General features: G+C 44.1%; 1 pseudogene; it reads right to left on the bottom strand.

Annotated features, from left to right (window-relative positions):
* Positions 1-2,058: 2,058 nt before the first annotated feature.
* The window catches only part of LOC111952305 (plasma membrane calcium-transporting ATPase 1-like), a 34,303-nt pseudogene continuing 16,208 nt past the window's right edge, over positions 2,059-20,153 (bottom strand).

The raw sequence follows: 20,153 nt of genomic DNA on the forward strand, positions 1-20,153 counted from the left end.
GCGGGACCGATGGCTACTGGATTTGAGTCAGTGGTCTGGCAGAATGCTATTCCTGGTCCACGCGGCTAGTCAATGAAATATGGCCAATGGTGTTCCATACTCCTTGTAGACAAAAACGAATGCTCCGGTTGGAACGTTATTGGATATAATATGAACAACAAGCATTCCTGAAGATTGATTCTCTCTTAATTTTGACCGAGTTATTCGATCCTGGAATATAACTTTTATGAAAAGTTTTTTTCATCCGAGTTTCGCCTGGGAACCCGGCGCCTGCGTTTGGACCATGTGAACTAACGTGCTCGCAAAAGTAGCTAATTGGACACTAGTAATGGACATTATCGAACAAAAAGCGATTTATTGTGTAGAATTCCTGGCACTGCATTCTGATGAAAGATCATCAAATGGAATATTTAGATGTAATTTCGTATTTCTGTTGACTCAACATGGCGGAGAAATGTTGTGTATTTCTGAGCGCCGTCTCAGATTATTGCATGTATGCTTTTTCCTAAAGTTTAAAATCTGACAGCGTGCATTAAGAACAGTCGTGTATCTTAATGATATGTAAAACATCATAAACTTTGATGAAAGATACATGAGTACTTCTGTTTTTTGACGTGGCTCTCTGTAATTACTCCGGATATTTTGGAGCATTTCTGAACATGGCACCATGTAAACTGAGATTTGTGGATATAAATATGCACATTATCGAACAAAACATAAATGTATTGTGTAACATGATGTCCTATGAGTGTCATCTGATGAAAGATTATCAAAGTTAGTGATAATTTAATCTCTATTTCTGCTTTTGTGACTATCTTTGGCTGGGAAAAATGGCTGTGTTTTTTGATTTGGTGGTGATCTAACATAAATATATGTTGTGTTTTCGCTGTAAAACATTTTTAAAATGCGACACGATGGATAGATTAACAGATGTTTATCTTTCATTTGCTGTATTGGACTTGTTAATGTGTGAAGTTACATATTTTCAAAAAATATTTTTGAATTTCGCGCGCTGCCTTTTCAGCGAATGTTGTGATCCCTGGGCAAGAAAGGTTAACTGGCCTGCACAAACCCTGATCGACACATTTGGGATAAATTGGAATGCCAACTGGGAGACAGGCTAATAGCCCAACATCAGTGCCTACCTCACTAATGCCTCGTGGCTGAATGGAAGCAAGTCCCTTAGCAATGTTCCAACATCTGGTGGAAAGCCTTCCAGAAGAGTGGAGGCTGTTATAGCAGCAAAGGGGGACCAACTCCATATTAATGCCCAGGATTTTGGAATGAGATGTTGATGAATGTTTTTTTTCTTTTTCTCTAAATAAGCTGTGTCTTCAATACACTGCATTTCAAACAGTCAGGAATAATTGAATGATACCTAAGCTAAATATAAGCCTTCCACAACCATAACACTAATTATTAATACAAATAGTTTAACTTGCTTTTTTGCAATAACACTGATCTGCTAGTGCGTGAGGCAGTGGTTAGAGCGTGGACTAGTAACGAAAGGTTTCAAGATCGAATCCCCGAGCTGACAAGGTACAAATCTGTCTGCTGCCCCTGAACAAGGCATTAACCCACTGTTCCTAGGCCGTCATTGAAAATAAGAATTTGTTCTTAACCGACTTGCCTAGTTAAATAAAGTTTAATGAGAAAAAAAATGGCATTATTTATTTTTTAATAAAACATTTTATGACAGGTATGAGTGCGCCCTGTAAAAACGACTCTGTAGCCTACACATCCGTTTCACGTGTAGCTTCTAGTCAAAGCTCAAAAGTGTAGCAAGTGAAAAAAATATATATAATAAAAGAACATGCATAATGCACATCCACTAATAATGACTAACTTCTTACAACAGGCATTATAGAAACCCAACACAGATCTCATAAACAATTCTCAAGCACAAGCTACGTGCTAGTGAGTAGCCAGCTATCTTTATATTACTCCATATATCATCCAGCCCTAAACAGACACTCCATATTCGGACAACTACAACTAATAAAATGGCTTATTGTCTGGTAGTGTTTTGCTGCAGACCTGAGGCGGAAGGGAACCTACTTTGACAGAGTAGGCCAGGGAGATGGTGACGGCCAGGGAAGACCCTCGGGACGGCCACCACCAGACGGTGACGCCGATGATAAGAACTTGACGAAGAACTGGATGTAGATGGTGTGCAGTCCTTGTGCCAGGGCAGGCCCTGCACCCAGAAGGTGTCCACCACGAACAGCACACCAGGATGATGACCGTGATGGCAGACATCACCAGGCCTAGAGAAAACAGTAGTGAGACTCATCACTCTTCATCCACAATATAAATCAACAGGAGTGTAATCATTACACCCATTCGTTGCCAAACGTTTACTGTCAACAGAAAATGTTTTGCAAACTAAACTAAAGTTTCTATTAGACAAATTAAGGTACGTCCCTCCCGGTTTTGTCTCTCGCGAACGAGGACAGCAGAGAGAGCGACCAGAGAGAGACAGACAGCAGAGAGAGCAGCGAGAGAGAGAAAAGAGAAGTTCACTGACCGCTTTGCCAATTTGTACTGCAATTTGTAGCTTCCCCTGAGAACGACTTCTCCTTCTTCTCCTTCAAGTTGGATTTCCTCTTCTCGTCGATGTCGACTTCGTCGCTGTTGAGCGGCTGCATCTCCATGGCGGCTCCGTCCGCGCTTTAGCTGAGGGGAGAGAAGAGAGGGACGTTGACTTAAAGGTTGGACTGACTCAGAATGGAGGTACTCCTACTGCAGTTTCAATTACCAGCCCTCAAGGGTGAGAACGCTTCTGTTTTCATGTTTGTTCTAATCAATTGGACTGTTTTGCCAACCAATTAGCTGATGAATGAACTACCAGTTAAGGAAGGAAAACCAGCACTATAGCCTTGCCTTTTCTGCCTACCTGGTCATGTTCAGCAGACAACAAGCGCAAACTAAGATTTAAACAGGATTTACAGGTACACACTTACAATCAAATGGCCCATTGTAATTTTTTTCTATTTCAAAACATTCCTTGTTTCATGCCTACTGACCATAACCTGATTACTGTTCATTCTTGCACATTCATTTAAAAAAGCAAGTCACTGCACAACTGTTAAAGCAAACAAACTTTGGACATAGAAGTTGAGGGGCGGCGGGTTGAGATAAGCAAGTTGGAAATCAATGACAAGTAGTTCCATCTCTCCAGTCCTTTAGTGTGATTCAATAAGGAGTCATTTCAAAAGAGAATTGACAGGGTGCCATATTTTTGCAAACCTTTTCTTTTGGCTTGTGCTTTTGGAAGGGAACTTGGGTAAAAGTCATTGCAATTTTGAATCCGGTCCAATGTAATTTGGTAGGAATCTAATTACCATATTCCACTCAGAGAGAGCAGCCCTGGATCTGTGGAATCCGCTGGACAGTGGCCAGACTGACACCATTTCAATTCCTCTAAAGCCCCTTCCCTCCCAGGTTTGAAAACCGCAACAGACACCTTGACTCATCTGACCAAGAACATAGAAGACGCTGAGCCCTGGTCTGACGGTGGGCAGGCGGCTAGCCAGGCCAGCAGGGCTGATCTCTAACCCAACTCTCCAAATGATAAAATCATTATCTCTGGCCCTGCCAGGGCTAGCACTGCAGGGGAGGATCAATGTGTCGGCTTCCCAGTCTCTCTACCAGCCTGGACTGACTGACCAGTCATAATACTGTCTTCTCTCCCAGCCCTGGACTGACTGACAGTCATTATATACTGTCTGTCTCTCTCCCAGCCCTGGACTGACTGAACAGTCATTATATACTGTCTGTCTCTCTCCCAGCCCTGGACTGACTGAACAGTCATTATATACTGTCTGTCTCTCTCCCAGCCCTGACTGACTGAACAGTCATTATATACACCAGTCGATTCTTCCCCAAGCTCCTCCCTTGCTGATGAGGAGCCACACAGCCAGCATCTGCAGAATGGGTGCCCACGATATTCCCAGGTGGTGTGTTCTGCATTTACACAGCCTGTAATCCCAGACTGAAGGATTATTCTGCTCACTCCTGGCAAAGACAGAATCTGTGCACAAAGGAGCAGCGCCAGGACCTCAATGAACAGGCTCTGCTAGCTAACAGCACAGCTGCCGCTCTGTAGACACTGGCTGACTCAATGGACTTTAGAGAGCTGGGTCTCACGGTCGTACAATAGCATGACGCTGAACAGCTGACAAGGTCTATGAGTTAATAGAATGAAGGGTTCAGATTGGACAGCTACGTCCTCAATCATAAGAGAGAGAAAGAGGGAGCGAGAAGGCCAAAAAAGAAGATGCTCTTCCCAGGATTGTTACAGGGCTGTAATCTCCTCGCTAAATCGCCATAGCTGAATTCAACAGCACCTGCAGCTAAATTCTTGGAGAGCAAGGCAGAGAGGGCGAGAGAGAGAAGGTAACATGCTGGCCCAGACTAGACAATGAATGGACCAGTAACGGCGCGCACACTCTGACCCACAAGGCCACAGAGTAGCATGGGAAAACAACCTACCCGACACGGATTAAGCTACTCCTACTGACACCAGGCTAAACGACAGGTGAAGTTTGAACTAAAATCCAATGCTGTTAAATGGGCTGAGGAGAAGGCAATAATGTAGAGCGAACCAAATCAAGGTACTGTAGCAGCGTGCAACCAAGTCAAAAGGAAATTAAAACGCACTCCGGCCTGTTACACTCACCTTTCTTGGGTTTTCGGCTGCTCCTCTTGTTCTGTGGATGGAAAGTAAATCCAGAGGAAGAGAGTCAGTCCATTATTGGGGAGCAAATTTCCAATATGTAAATCTCCCATTTTGATTTGATATCGTGAGAGACGCAATAATTTTTATGAGAAGCCAAACAGATGAATGCTGGGATTGCATTATGACACGCACATTCTAAATCAGCTCCTCCAGCCATTAGGCCATTTTTACACCCTCGCCTCATACCAAACAAGTCCACACACAACACAATAGAACTACAGCCAGCCACTTTTATCATACACAAACACACCGAAAGCCTTAAACTACATAAATTGATCCACATCCTACTAAAGTATATTAACTTGTTTCAAAACCCTGAAACGTATGCACACTATACATACAAAAGTATGTGGAAACCCCTTCAAATAAATGGATTTGGATATTTCAGCCACACCATTGCTGACAGGTGTATAAAATCGAGCACACAGCCATTCAATCTCCATAGACAAACATTGGCAGTAGAATGGCCTTACTGAAGATCTCATTGACTTTCAACGTGACAGCGTCATAGGATGCCACCTTTCAAACAAGTCAGTTCAAATTTCTGCCCTGCTGAGCTACCCGGTCAACTGTAAGTGCTGTTATTGTGAAGTGGAAACGTCTAGGAGCAGCAGCGGCTCAGCCGCGAAGTGGTAGGCCACACAAGTTCACAGAATGGGCCGTGAAGCGAGTAAAAATCATCTGTCCTCGGTGGCAACACTCACTACCAAGTTCCAAACTGCCTCAAAGCAACGTCAACACAATACTGGTTTCCATGGCCGAGCAGCCGCACACAAGCCTAAGATCACATGCGTAATGCCAAGCGTCGGCTGGAGAGGTGTAAAGCTCTCGCCGCCATTGGACTCCGAGCAATGAAAAACATTCTCTGGAGTGACGAGTCACACTTCATCATCTAGTAGTCCGACAGATGAATCTGGGTTTGGTGGATTCTAGAAGACACTACCTGCTCCAATGCGTTACCAACTGTAAAGTTTGGTGGAAGAGGAATAATGTCTGGGGCTGTTTTTCATAGTTCGGGCTGGGCCCCTTAGTTCCGTGAAGGAAAATCTTAAGCTACAGCATACAATGACTTCGAGACGATTCTGTTTCCAACTTTGTAGCAACAGTTTGGGGAAGGCACTTTGCTGTTTCAGCAGGACAATGCCCCCATGCACAAAGCGAGGTCCATACAGAAATGGTTTGTCAGAACCCTGACCTCAAACCCCATTAAACATCTTTTGGATGAATTAGAACGCCGACTACGTGCCAGGCCCCGCAGCAATGTTCCACCATCTAGTGGAATGCCTTCCCAGAAGAGTGGAGCCTGTTATGACAGCAAAGGGGGGACCAACTCCATATTAATGATTTTGGAATGAGATGTTGACCAGCAGGTGCCCACATACTTTTGGTCATGCAGTGTACACACATAACACACGGCCTTGATTGAATAGAACTACAATTGCTGAACAAAGAATGGCAGAAGGCACTTGGCTATATGTAGAACACACACTAACAGCATATATCCMATCGTGAGCTGAAAGCACTCAATACAAGGCTGTCGACTGCACAGGCATAGCAGCATTGAACACGGCAACAAGTGCTAAAGTAAAGCCTTGCCAACTATTCCCATTGAAGCAGCAGCTCTCCCAAAATAAGTCCCACCACAGCTGAGACCTGACCTGTGCTCAGCTTAGCTCTAGTTCAAACCTCTCTCCTCTGTCAGCTCAGTGCCGTCTGCTCTGCTGTGTGAGTAAGTGATTAGTGGTGCTGCCATGTTGCTGCAGTATACAGCCCAGACAGAAGCCACTGATTCTCTACCTGTCTGACTCTGCTTCCTCACACTTCTCTGCACATCAACTGCATCTATAGAAATTCAACAAAAGACTGTTGARGAAAACTTCATTCTTTGTGTGACGGGCAAAGGCATAATAAAATGATGAAAAAGCATGGGTAGAGAAAACTGAATCATGAATCGATTCCGCCGCGCTCTGAAATGTCAACGTACTTTTCTTCTCTTTCTTCTCCTTCTTCTCCTTCTTCTTAGCCTCCTTCTCCTCCTCGTCATCGTCGTCTTCCTCCGAGGCGCCCAGTAAAGCGAAGATTATTCCAGTTTGAGAGTTCTCACCCACGGCTGTGACCAGCATTTTGCCGGAGCCCTCCATGACGTGAGTGCCTGCAGAGGGAAAACAGATAAGGGGGGGGTGAGGTAGACTGCCAGGGCTTTTCCTTTCTATTACTTAGCTAAAGCCATGTAGACTAGGACTATGCTAACATTTTCCATTACAGTACAATTCTATGGGGATAGGGGAATGTGGGCATTTGCAGTCCTAGATGCTGATTCCTGTGGTAAAGTGAGTAAACCTGGGGGATACTGATAAGCATGATGTTTGTGCCTGCCTGCAGATAGAGAGGAGAGGTAGGGCCAAAAAGTCAGGCGCCTAGCTAATGCTACAGTGTAAATGCTAGGTGTTCCCCTGACTACACTGATCTAATGCTACAGTGTAAATGCCAGGTGTCCAGACTATACTTAGCAATGCTACAGGCACCAACATTCCCCTTACATGGACAGTGCAGTGTGCCCTGCCTAGCTCTGTTGCTCCGCTTCATGTATCTGCTTTAAATGGTACGATAGTAAGGAATATTTTTGGATATTCCAGTCCTGGGTCTGGATTCGGAGCCTGGTCATTGAGTAAATCTGAGCGGAAAAACTGTAGGCCTATTTTGACAGCTAAATATGAGAGCATACAAACGTAATAATATCACATTTTGGAATGACATTTCAAAAGCAGAGTCAAGCCTCAAATACTCACTTTGGATGATAGCACACAAACACATTCGCACATCCCAGCCTTTAATCAAAAGCCAATTGTGAGCCTCAGTGAATAATGAAACATGAGTCCCACAACACAACAGTAGCTCTCCAGAGTTTATACCCACAACTGAGACAGAGAGACAAGTGCATTAAGAGCTCCCCATGCGCGTGTTAATTAATTAATTGGGCAGGGCTGGTCTGAACTGGGTGGGTGATGATACAGACTAAAGGCAGACAGGCTCTCTTGGAGGTGAGACCAAAGGGGGCGGGAGAGCAAACAAGCACTTTTAAAATCTCCTCCTTGGGGATCTGACATAAAAAGCCCATTTATTACAGGATCAACGTGCCTTCATAAAATGGGATTAGGGACAAGACGAGCAATACCCTCGGACGGCAAAATAAAACACGGGTTTAGATATATATATATATATTTCACAGCGCTCAAGTAGTCCTGGACCTACATCATCAGGTCCACAATCAGGGGTCCTATTGGAGTTCAGAAATATGCATTTTCAAAACACAGACCATCAACAAGATATGAGTTTAAACCATTTCACCTGCGTTTTATATTGAAAGTCAGTGTTGTTTTGCTTCAATAGTCACAGAAAATACATTAGTGTAACACACTCAGAAAAATCGCTTCATTTTCATCAGATGATACAGAAGTGCAACGCTATTTGGCTAGCACCCACATAAGTAAATAAGTTTACAATTTTAAAAAATGTAAAAGTTGCAAAAACAATACATGTCATCCATCATTCTAATATTTACCAGCTACATTCCTAATGTATTTCTTGAAGTTACTATAGCATTTTACCTGAGAAACGTAGGCTAGACCAAGAAAAGTAGCTACCACATCAGTCAGAGCACTCTCTGCTGATTGAATTCCCCAATGTCATTCTCATCAGAGTGTAGAAGTGCAACTGAAGCACACCAGTCTGATGCAGAGCAGAGATTACAATAAGCAGAATTTGAGATCTGCCTTTACAAAACACAGCAAGATATTTCTTATGAGTTCTCTTTATTTTTGTGGAAAACACCGAACTCCCTGACAAACTTCTGACTCTAGCTCAGAATATTGCTTGATACTGCCTGCATACCCCATTCCATGACAAAGTCAGATCATATAATCAAGGGCCTGGCATTCTTTTCAGTTGCAAAATTGGTTATTCCACTATTGGGGGTGTGGTACCTGGCCTTCTATTCCAGTTGCAAAAATGTTTTATTCCACTATTAGGGGTGGGGTACCTGGCATGATATTTAAGTTGTAAAATGTTTTATTCCACTATTAGGTGTGGGTCAATTCTAGGCTGGGCAACTGATCTACAACCACATGAGCTTCATATATAAGAAAACAAGGCAGAAGAACAAATAGAACAGCTACCTGACAAACAGCATGGGTCTCTATCCAGCGTTTTCTTGACGTGGTCCGACTCCCCCGTGAGGGAGCTCTCATCGATTTTGAGATCATTTCCTTGAATAAGAATACCATCCGAGGGCAGGAGATCACCTGGGAGACACAAACAGAATAAATATTCCTTTATGAATTCACAAAACGTGTGGCTGAAAACAGAATACTTACACACTCTGGTCAATTCATCCTTGCCATAACAGATAACTGGGTCCTAAATGTCTTCCCATCTCCTATGTAGTGGACTACTTATTATTTTTTCTCCCCAATTTCGATCTTGTCTCATCGCTGCAACTCCCCAACAGGCTCGGGAGACAAAGATCGAGCGTACATCCCCGAAACATGACCCGCCAAACCAGCTTCTTAACACCTGCCCACTTAACCCAGAAGCCAGCCGCACCAATGTGTCGGAGGAAACGTCGTTCAACAGACGACCGAAAGTCAGCCTGCAGCGCCCTGCCCGCCACAAGGAGTCGCTAGAGTGCAATGGGCCAAAGCAAGCACCCCAGCCAAACCCTCCCCCAACACGGACGACGGTGGGCCAATTGTGCACCGCCCTATGGACTCCCAATCACGGCGGTTGTGACACAGCCTGGGATCGAACCCGGGTCTCTAGTGACACCCCGGTGGCCATAGTGGACTACTTTTGACCAGGGCCCATGAGGCTTGGGTCGAAAGTAGTGCACTTATATAGGGAATAGGATGCCATTTGGGACGCAGAAAGAGGTGCCTCTTACCGTATTTTATTTGTGCAACGTCGCCGACCACAATCTCAGCCACGGGGATTTGGATAACTTGGCCGCCGCGGACAACAGCAAACTTCTGCTCTTGTTCGATGCGGCTCTGCAAGCCGCGGAATTGCTTCTCTTTGCTCCAGTCGTTGAACGCTGTCACCAGCACGACGCAGACGACGACAGCAGGATGGCGGCGCCTTCGATCCAGCCCGCCTCTGCCTCACCATCATCCTCCACCCCTCCAGCTGCACTCCCACAGTCTGCATAAGGATCAAAGCACAGTTACAGGGATACACTGCCAGGTGTCTATATCAAAATCTGAACACATATCATTAAATGTTGGTAATTAAAATAGTAAACGGGGACAACCAGGCCCAGACGGAAATGCCGTCCTCAGAATTTATTTTAAATTAATTCACTGCAAAGGGATAGTTTAAGTCAAAATACAATAAAATGTACACAGTGCAGTACAATGGACACCTGCAGTGCCTTCAGAAAGTATTCACCACCCTTGACTTGATCCACATTTGGTTGTGTTGCAGCCTGAATTTTAAATTGAGATTGTTTCACTGGTCTAAACACAATACTCCATAACATCGAAGGAAATATGTTTTAGAAATTAATTCAAAATGAAAAGCTGAAATGTCTTGAGTCAATAATTCAACCCCTTGTTAGGCAAGCCTAAATAAGTTCAGGAGTAAAGATTTGCTTAATAAGTCACATAAAAGGTTGCATGGACTCACTGTGTGCAATAGTGTTAAATATGATATTTGAATTACTACCTCATCTCTGTACCCCACACATACAGATAATTGTACGGTCCCTCAGTCAAGCAGTGAATTTCAAACACAGATTCAACCACAAAGACCAGGGAGGTTTTCCAATGCCTCGCAAAGGTACCTATTGGTAGATGGGTACAAATAAAATAAAAAGCAGACATGGAATATCCCTTTGAGCATGTGAAGTTATTAATTACACTTTGGATGGTGTATCAATACACCCAGTCACTACAAGATACAGGCGTCCCTCCTAACTCAGTTTCCGGAGAGGAAGGAAATCACTCAGGATTTTCACCATGAGGCCAATGGTGACTTCATTTTAATTTATTTTATTTAACTAGGCAAGTCAGTTGAGAACAAATTCTTATTTGGACTATGCTGGGCCAATTGGCACCGCCCTATGGGACTCCCAATCACGCCGGATGGGATGCAGCCTGGATTCGAACTGCAGTGACGCCTCTTGCACTGAGATGCAGTGCCTTAGACCGCTGCACCACTCGGGAGCCCAAATCCTTGGGAGACTTACAGAGTTTAATGGCTGTGATAGGAGAAAACTGAGACTGGTCAAAATTGTAGTTACTCCACAATACTACTTAAATGACAGAGTGAAAGAAAAGAAGCCTGTACAGAATAAAATAGTACAAACATGCATCCTGTTTGCAATAAGGCACTATAGTAAAGCTGCAAAAAATGTGGCAAAGAAATTAACTATGTCCTGAATACAAATCAGTATGTTTGGGACATTTTGTTCAGATCGTTGACAAAAAAAGACAATTAAATCAATTTTAATCCCACCTTGTAACAAAATGTGGAAAAAGTCAAGGGTGTGAATACTTCTGAAGTCACTGTAGATGGTTTACAAACTGTCGGGCGATCAAAGTGCTCGATTGAAAAGAAAACATCTGAGCCAGCACAGGCTGTCAGACAACCACAGAGTTAACTCCACTACTGCCTAGGCATCAAGTAGAAGATGTAAATAGAGGTGTTGCTTACGTTCTCTTTCGGCATCTGGAGGTCTATAGAAAGAAAGGCCTAATGAAACTATGGCTGCCACTTCCAGGATAATCAGTGTTACATCTTGCAATGCTTCCCAAACTAATTGAAGAAATGTTTGGGCTTTTTCGGAGTATTAAGTTCTGCCCGAACACTTCTTTTCTTTTGTCGATGTCTGCGGGCTGCCCACTTAAAACTGGGGGAAAGAGAAGATAGAATTAGATTAAATTAAGCCAGTACATTTGTGTTTTTACATTTTCTTAGTTTACCATTGAGATGTATATTTGACAATCATTACCATACCCACAGACAACAAGTCTGGAGGAAAATGATGAATGAATACCAACTAGAGGTCGACCGATTAATCGGAATGGCCAATAATTTGGGCCGATTTCAAGTTTTCATAACAATCGGTAATCGCCATTTTTGGACACCGATCATGGCCGATTACATTGCACTCCATGAGGAGACTGCGTGGCAGGCTGACTACCTGTTATGCGAGTGCAGCAAGGAGCCAAAGTAAGGTGCTAGCTAGCATTAAACGTATCTCATAAAAAACAATCAATCTTAACATAATCACTAGTTAACTACACATGGTTGAGATATTACTAGTTTATCTAGCTTGTCCTGCGTTGCATGTAATCGATGCGGTGCAATTTATCATTGATCAATTGGAATTGACGGAATTGACCATATAATGACCTAAGGCTCGTATTTCTGTGTGTTATGTTATAATTAAGTCTATGATTTGATAGAGCAGTCTGACTGACCGGTGGTGGCAGCAGCAGGCTCGTAAGCCTTTCATTCAAACAGCACTTTCGTGCGTTTGCCAGCAGTTCTTCGCTGTGCTTCAAGCATTGAGCTGTTATGACTTCAAGCCTATCAACTCCCGAGATTAGGCTGGTGTAACCGATGTGAAATGGCTAGCTAGTTAGCGGGGTGCGCGCTAATAGCGTTTCAATCGGTGACGTCAGAGACCTTGAAGTAGTTGTTCCCCTCCCCAAAAGCCGCGCCTTTTTGGGAGCGATGTGTAACGATGCTTCGAGGGTGGTTGTTGTCGATGTGTTCCTGGTTCGAGCCCAGGTAGGGGCGAGGAGAGGGACGGAAGCTATACTGTTACACTGGCAATAGTTAAAAGTGCCTATAAGAACATCCAATAGTCAAAAGGTATATGAAATACAAATGGTAGAGAGAGAAATAGTCGTATAATAACTACAACCTAAAACTTCTTACCGGGAATATTGAGACGCATGTTAAAAGGAACCACCAGCTTTCATATTGTCTCATGTTCTGAGCAAGGAACTTTAGCTTTTTTTACATGGCACATATTTCACTTTTACTTTCTTCTCCAACACTTTGTTTTTGCATTATTTAAACCAAATTGAACATATTTGAGGCTAAATTGATTTTAATTATGTATTATATTAAGTTAAAATAAGTTAATTCAGTATTGTTGTAATTGTCATTATTACACTTTTTTTTTTTTAAGTACGTTTAAAATAAAATTAAAGCCCGATTAATTGGTATCGGCTTTTTTTGGTCCTCCATAATCGTATCGGCGTAGAAAAATCATAAATCGGTCGACCTCTAATACCAACCCAAATGGTCAGAGAGCCGTATTCTGTGGCAGGGCTCCTGAAAACAAGCACCCACAGGGCATCAGCATTTCTGACAGGTCGTGCAGTGCCAAATAAACAATGCCACCCGGCGACAATACACGTTCTACTTCTGCAAAATAACAAGTCAACCGGAGCCATGGTCTCAGATTTTTCAAGGGTAGAATTCCAGGATACAAAAATAAAMATTCGAGGAGTCATGATATTAAGATAAATCACAAAAGTGACTTTCCCCTGTCATTGATTGAATACAGATTGATAACTGGAGATGCAGTGATAATTTTTACATTCAGACAGTCACAGCAAGGCCCGATCATTGTCTCACATTCAACGTGACAAGGCCCGACTGCTCTGCAGACCCATTCATTTGTGTGCAGAGAGCATTCCGCTTGCCGTACAGCTCACTCAAACGACTGCTCTCCACAGTCAGATTCAAAACACTTCTATACATTTGATGTGGCTTTTCGACCTCTACTTAAGCATACTGAACTGTGGAGGCAGATGGAGAGAAAGACAGAGAGAGAAGAGAGACTAATCAAAAGTGTTCTGGGAGATGTATTGGAGGTTTGAAGCAGGCTCTAAGAGCGCAACAGAGAGACTAGAGATAGCTAGAGACAGACAGACATGGACTAATGAAGAGTGGGAGACTAGACTGGGAGGCTGTAGGGAGTCAGTTGGGAGGATGAGGCTCCCAGTCTAATAAATGGAGATCGAACAGCAGCAGAAGGGTCAGCAAGTGCTCAGAGTCTGCAGGCAAGCACTGAGCAATGACATCACGTGTAGCAGTGGGTWATTAGTCAGCATTGCAGAGCAGCAGTGGGGGGGAGGAGAGGAGAGAGGAGAGTGAAGGATAGAATGGAGGAGAAGGTGCATGCACACCTGCTGAGATACGATTCTCTGCCAAAAGGAGCTGTCAGAATCAACTTTTGAACGTGCTACTGCAACATCCAGTGTAATGTTTCAAGTACAGGAGACGGGGCAATTTGGCCACGTCAAGATCATTCTATTCACAGTGTTACATCAAACCCCTGGTAGAAGCATGTGGAATTCACAACAAGTAGTGAGTAATAGAGTAATATATGCGCTGCTGCTCAAAGCCTACTTACAGCAATTAGCCTATAATGTAAACCCCATGTATTAGTCATTTGAGTGATTGTTTGCAGCTCAAAAAAATTACGTTTATAGCTGCTGTCTAGTGTGCGTCAAACTATCTCATAATAAATTCCTATTTCTGTGTGTGTTTACGCGTATAAGTGGGTCGAGGGGCAGCAATGCAGTCTCTCCCCCGTATGGATGAGGTGCCCGCTGCTGATGACTCACCGTTTACAGCTTGATCATTCCACCCCCCATCCCCACATTAGTGAATAAACATTAGTGACAAGAGAATGATTTAGGCAAGAGGACGTATGACAAAAAAAAGGTTAAAATCATGTTAGCGTTGGAATCATTTAGCTATTTGAAAGTCCATCACCAGTCACCCGCGCGGCTATTCATTAACTCTTTAATAATCGACTTGTCCCCTTAACCCCTCCAAGTACTGTCCTATTCTGCGACACTGTGGTTTAAAATTAGCCCTCTGGACTTCCTCGTGGTGCAGGTGGTCAATGATTTGGGCAAAACAGCTGAGGCTACATGCTCTCGCAGACAGAGAGAGGAGACATCTAGAATAGCTTCCCTAGCAGGCGTCCATCTTTATAAAAAAACGTGCTATTTCTAGTTCAGTAAAAGTCCTCCAGTAGAAGTCCTCCAGCAGCCCCAACAGCACACATTTTAGTTGTAGACTGGCACAAACATACCTCATTCAACTCATTTAGCGCTTGACAATTATTTGACAAGTTGAATCAGGTGTGCTTGTCCAGGGCTACAATAAAAATGATTTCTGTTTGGTGTCTGGAGGAATGGAGTCGTATTAGACTATAGACCAGGGTTCTCCAACCCTGTTCCTGGAGAGCTACCCTCCTGTAGGTTCACTCCAACCCCAGRTGTAACTAACTAACCTTATCAACCAGCTAATTATTAGAATCAAGTGCACCATGCACTAGATTAAGGGTTAGAGTGAAAACCTACAGGACCGTAGCACTACACAGCTTATTCAAATAACCAACTCATCATCCAGCTTTGATTATTTGAAATTAGCTGTGTAGTGCTATGGCAAAAACCAAAACATGCACCCGGGGGGCCCAGGACCGAGTTTGGGAAGCCCCGCTATAGACAGTAGCTGATAGGAGCAAGAAAAGTTCTCATTTGACAATCTTGCCCTAACAATTAGGAAACATACTTTTGTGTTCCATCAGCATTCTGCGAAAAGCCTACCAGAGATTCTGTGTCAGACATAGCCTTGGTTTCGAAAGAGAACGATACTAGCAAGACTGACACAGCTTAAAAAGTACAGGTAGGTTCAAAAACAAAACACCATGAAATCACCAATAACCAGAGACAAACCCAGAAGTGATCAAACAACTACCCTGCTGAAGGGACTTTAAAGCCAGAGATAACAGGTAAATCAATCTGCAGGCAGATGGGTATTGCAGCACTCCCACGAGATTTAGCACCAGATAAATGTAGTAGCACCCAAAATATGTCTACTCTGAAGAGTTTGAACAATTGTGAAAGAATGAGCGGGCAATCTGAGAAGATTCAGGGATTGCATTAGCTTTCAGAAATCAAAACGCAGACCATCAATCTGCGTTTTAAACCGTTTCACCTGCGTTTTAGATTGAAAGGCTTTGATAGTGATTAGGGGTGAGCTACGTATAGTTGCACTTCAGCAAAAAAATGGCTACAATTGATCAAGAAACAGGGCTCCGGCAGACCGAGTGGAAATGAGGTAAAACTCGCCTACCCTGCGAGACCATGGCTCCTTTCAACTCCCTCCTTCTCTACATTCTCCTCTATATACATGTCTCTGCCTAGCTAAGCTCAGCTTTCTACCACTCTAAATTCCAAGCATCTCTGCTCTAACCCCTCATGTGGAAGCTCTTTGCCACCTTCTCTCCTCTGAATCCTCCTCCCACTCCTCTCTCTGCGGATAGACTCGTCAACCATTTTGAAAAGAAGGTCCGACGACATCCGATCTCACTCGTTGCTAAGTCAAACGACCACCGGCTGGTTCTCTCACACTGCCTAATTCCTGTGCTTTGGACCTCTTTCCCTTCTCTCCAGAGAATCCTCCGCGTCTTGTACGGCCCAGCAGTATCGGCCGCTCCACAACCTGCCCCTTGACCCTTCCTCTCCTTCTCCAGACCATTTCCGGAGACCTTCTCCCTTACCTCAGGCGGCTCGCCAGCAACCATCCTGACCGCGGCTACGTCCTTCCGCTTCAAAGAGCGAGAGTTGCACCTTCTGAAAAAACTACACTCATCTCCGATGTCAACGACTACAGACCAGTATCCTTCTTTCTTTTCTCTCCAAACTCTTGAACGTGCGTCCTTGGCCACATGCTCTCTCTGCTATCTCTCTCGAAGACCTTCTTGATCAAATCAGTCAGGTTTCAAGACTAGTCATTCAACTGAGACTGCTCTTCTCTGTGTCACGGAGGCGCTCCGCACTGCTAAGCTAACTCTCTCTCTCTGCTCTCATCCTTCTAGACCTATCGGCTGCCTTTGATACTGGTGAACCATCAGATCCTCCTCTCCACCCTCTCCGAGCTGGGCATCTCGGCGCGGCCACGCTTGGATTGCGTCCTACCTGACAGGTCGCTCCTACCAGGTGGCTGGCGAGAATCTGTCTCCGCACCACGTGCTCTCACCACTGGTGTCCCAGGGTCTGTTCTAGGCCCTCTCCTATTCTGCTATAACCAAGTCAGCTTGGCTCTGTCATATCCTCACATGGTCTCTCCTATCATTGCTATGCAGACGACACACAATTATCTTCTCCTTTCCCCCCTCTGATACCAGGTGCGAATCGCATCTCTGCATGTCTGGCAGACATATCAGTGTGGATGACGGATCCACCACCTCAAGCTGAACCTCGGCAAGACGGAGCTGCTCTTCCTCCCGGGAAGGACTGCCCGTTCCATGATCTCGCCATCACGGTGACAACTCCATTGTGTCCTCCTCCCAGAGTGCTAAGAACCTTGGCGTGATCCTGGACAACACCCTGTCCGTCTCAACTCACATCAAGGCGGTGACCCGTTCCTGTAGGTTCATGCTCTACAACATTCGCAGAGTACGACCCTGCCTCACACAGGAAGCAGCGCAGGTCCTAATCCAGGCACTTGTCATCTCCGTCTGGACTACTGCAACTCGCTGTTGGCTGGGCTCCCTGCTGTGCTATTAAACCCCTACAACTCATCCAGAACCCCGCAGCCCGTCTGGTGTTCAACCTTCCCAAGTTCTTCCACGTCACCCCGCATCCTCCCTCTCTCCACTGGCTTCACAGTTGAAGCTCGCATCCGCTACAAGACCATGGTGCTTGCCTACGGAGCTGTGAGGGGAACGGCACTCCGTACTTCAGGCTCTGATCAGGCCCTACACCCAACAAGGGCACTGCGTTCATCCACCTCTGGCCTGCTCGCTCCCTACCTCTGAGGAAGTACAGTTCCCGCTCAGCCAGTCAAAACTGTTCGCTGCTCTGGCACCCCAATGGTGGAACAAACTCCTCACGACGCCAGGTCAGCGGAGTCAATCACCACCTTCCGGAGACACCTGAAACCCCCTCTTTAAGGAATACCTAGGATAGGATAAAGTAATCCTTCTAACCCCCCTCCCCCTTAAAAAGTTAGATGCACTATTGTAAAGTGGTTGTTCCACTGGATATCATAAGGTGAATGCACCAATTTGTAAGTCGCTCTGGATAGAGCGTCTGCTAAATGACTGAAATGTAAATGTAAATGATCAGATGACAACTGAAGTGCAATGCTATTTTGGCTAGCAGCCGCACAAGTATATTAGCTTTTTTGCAAAAAATTATGCATGGCCATCATATTTCAAATGTTAATAAAAGAAAGTAGCCAGTTAATATTACATTTTACCGGAGAAAAGAACACCAAAAAAAGTAGCTACACATCAGTCTGAGCACTGTCTGCTKATAGAATGGCCRTTCCTGAGTGCAGGAAATTGATTGGTCTGACGATGAGCCAAGATTTCTCATCCGAGTGGAGAAGCGCAACGAAAGCACAAAATGAGTATGAAGATGAGCAGAAATGACAATAAGAAGCATTTCAGAGCTGCGTTTCACAAAACACAAGATATTTCTTACATTTTTTATCTTTTGTTTCCTGTGTGAAAAACAACTCAGCATTAACGCGTCCCCTAAGATTGGCAATAATATTATTGCTCAGGAGCAGAGCTTTTTAAAATTCAGCTTATACAGAAGAATATGGTTAAGGGACAGAAGAACAGTCTGTTCAGTGCTGAAATAATAGTGGGAAACATCCTTGGGAATTATGTTACTGGCTCTAGTAAAAGGAGAAAGATTGTGGTTACAGTGTAGAAAATAGCCTTGTGGAGGTCTGGTGAGTACATATAGTATTCTGGCCTAAATATAGTGTGACATTCAAGGGTTATAGGAAGGCCTGCTCCCTTTAAAATAAAATGTCAATGCTGTCCCTAGTAATACTGTAACCAGCAAAGTWAGCATAWTTTTCAAATAAAAAGTTGGAAGTGGACAAAAGATTAGTTTAAGTACTGGGATTTAGAATGGAGAAATGGCCTAATAACTAATTAGCAATCCTCTTTCGATTGTCAAGCTGGCAGTAATCTTAAATGACGGCTTCATTTCCTGGGCCAATAGTGAATGAGCTGATTGAAATACATGTGTCAAAAACTCTGGGGCACCCAGCCAAGTAGTGGAGCTGCTGCACTGCACACGCTGTGGAGGAAACAATGTGGAGCTATTCTAGCTTATCAGGGGCAGGGTGTCATGTCAGAATGTGCCCAATTCAATTGTCTCCCAATATTCACGTTCTGATTGTTCCGACTGTGTTCTGATCGATCGTGACATGTACATTTCTCTGAGCCTAAAAATTGTCACAGTTCAATAATTGCACGCGCGTCTGCTTAGGTGGATGGCTGTGCTTGTGCGGATGTCTCTCCACACCCTCAATTAGCTAGCTAGCACCTAGCATAATTCGTGGTCAAGCTGATCGAGATGGTTTGTTGTCAGAGGTGTGCAGTTATAGCTTGTTTGTATAGCTAAATAAACCCTTAGCTAGCTAATTAAGGCCGAGGYGGTGGGAGAGACAGCCGCACGAGCTCAGCCATCCACATAAGCAGACGTGCATGCAATTATTGAACTGTGACAATTTTCAGGATGTGAGTAATTTTACAAAARAACATCACAATCAAGCAGAACAGTCAGAACAATCAGAAAGTGAAAAGGAGATTTGGGAACATTTTTACATGACACAGGGAAGGGCACTACTACAACAATAGTTTCTGAACATGCACAAGGCCCAACTCAAATGGACAGATAACCCTACCTGATCTGACCCTCGCTTATCCTTAATAAAACACCAACTGTCATGACTACTTACACTAAATTGTCTCTAGCTGGCATAAAGTACCAGTCAAAAGTTGACACCTACTGGTTTGGTTACTACATGATTCCATATGTGTTATTTCATAGTGCTGATGTCTTTATTATTCTACAATGTAGAAAATAGTCAACATAAAGAAAAACCCTTCAATGGGTAGGTGTGTCCAAACTTTTGACTGGTACTGTAGATCAAGACAAAATAAAATCGACCAACCACAATATCATACAAGGCATGGCCCTGTACAGATCCCCTGCTTTGTCATTACAAGTTCTACAAATCTTACAATTCACCAAAAATGCCCAAATACAAAGTGCTCAACAAATCCTTGCAATTGACACATGTACATTAAAACTCCAGTTGGAGTCTTTTGCTCTGGCACTTTGACACTGAGCTGGCAGAACAGAATCCAGCTATGACTAGGCCTATATACTTCTGGCTGTTAATGGTCTTGTTTCAATACTCACTGAATAAAGGGCAGGAGAGGACATGTACCATAACGGACTGATCTAGGACATGTGGGATCATTCAAGCCTCAAGTATGAGTAGCCTTTCTGTTTGGCATTTCAACCGGTTGACACAGATGCTCAGTTTAGACGATGATCATTGTAAA

The sequence above is a fragment of the Salvelinus sp. IW2-2015 genome, linkage group LG26, assembly GCF_002910315.2.
Source record: "Salvelinus sp. IW2-2015 linkage group LG26, ASM291031v2, whole genome shotgun sequence".
Classification (NCBI taxonomy): domain Eukaryota; kingdom Metazoa; phylum Chordata; class Actinopteri; order Salmoniformes; family Salmonidae; genus Salvelinus; species Salvelinus sp. IW2-2015.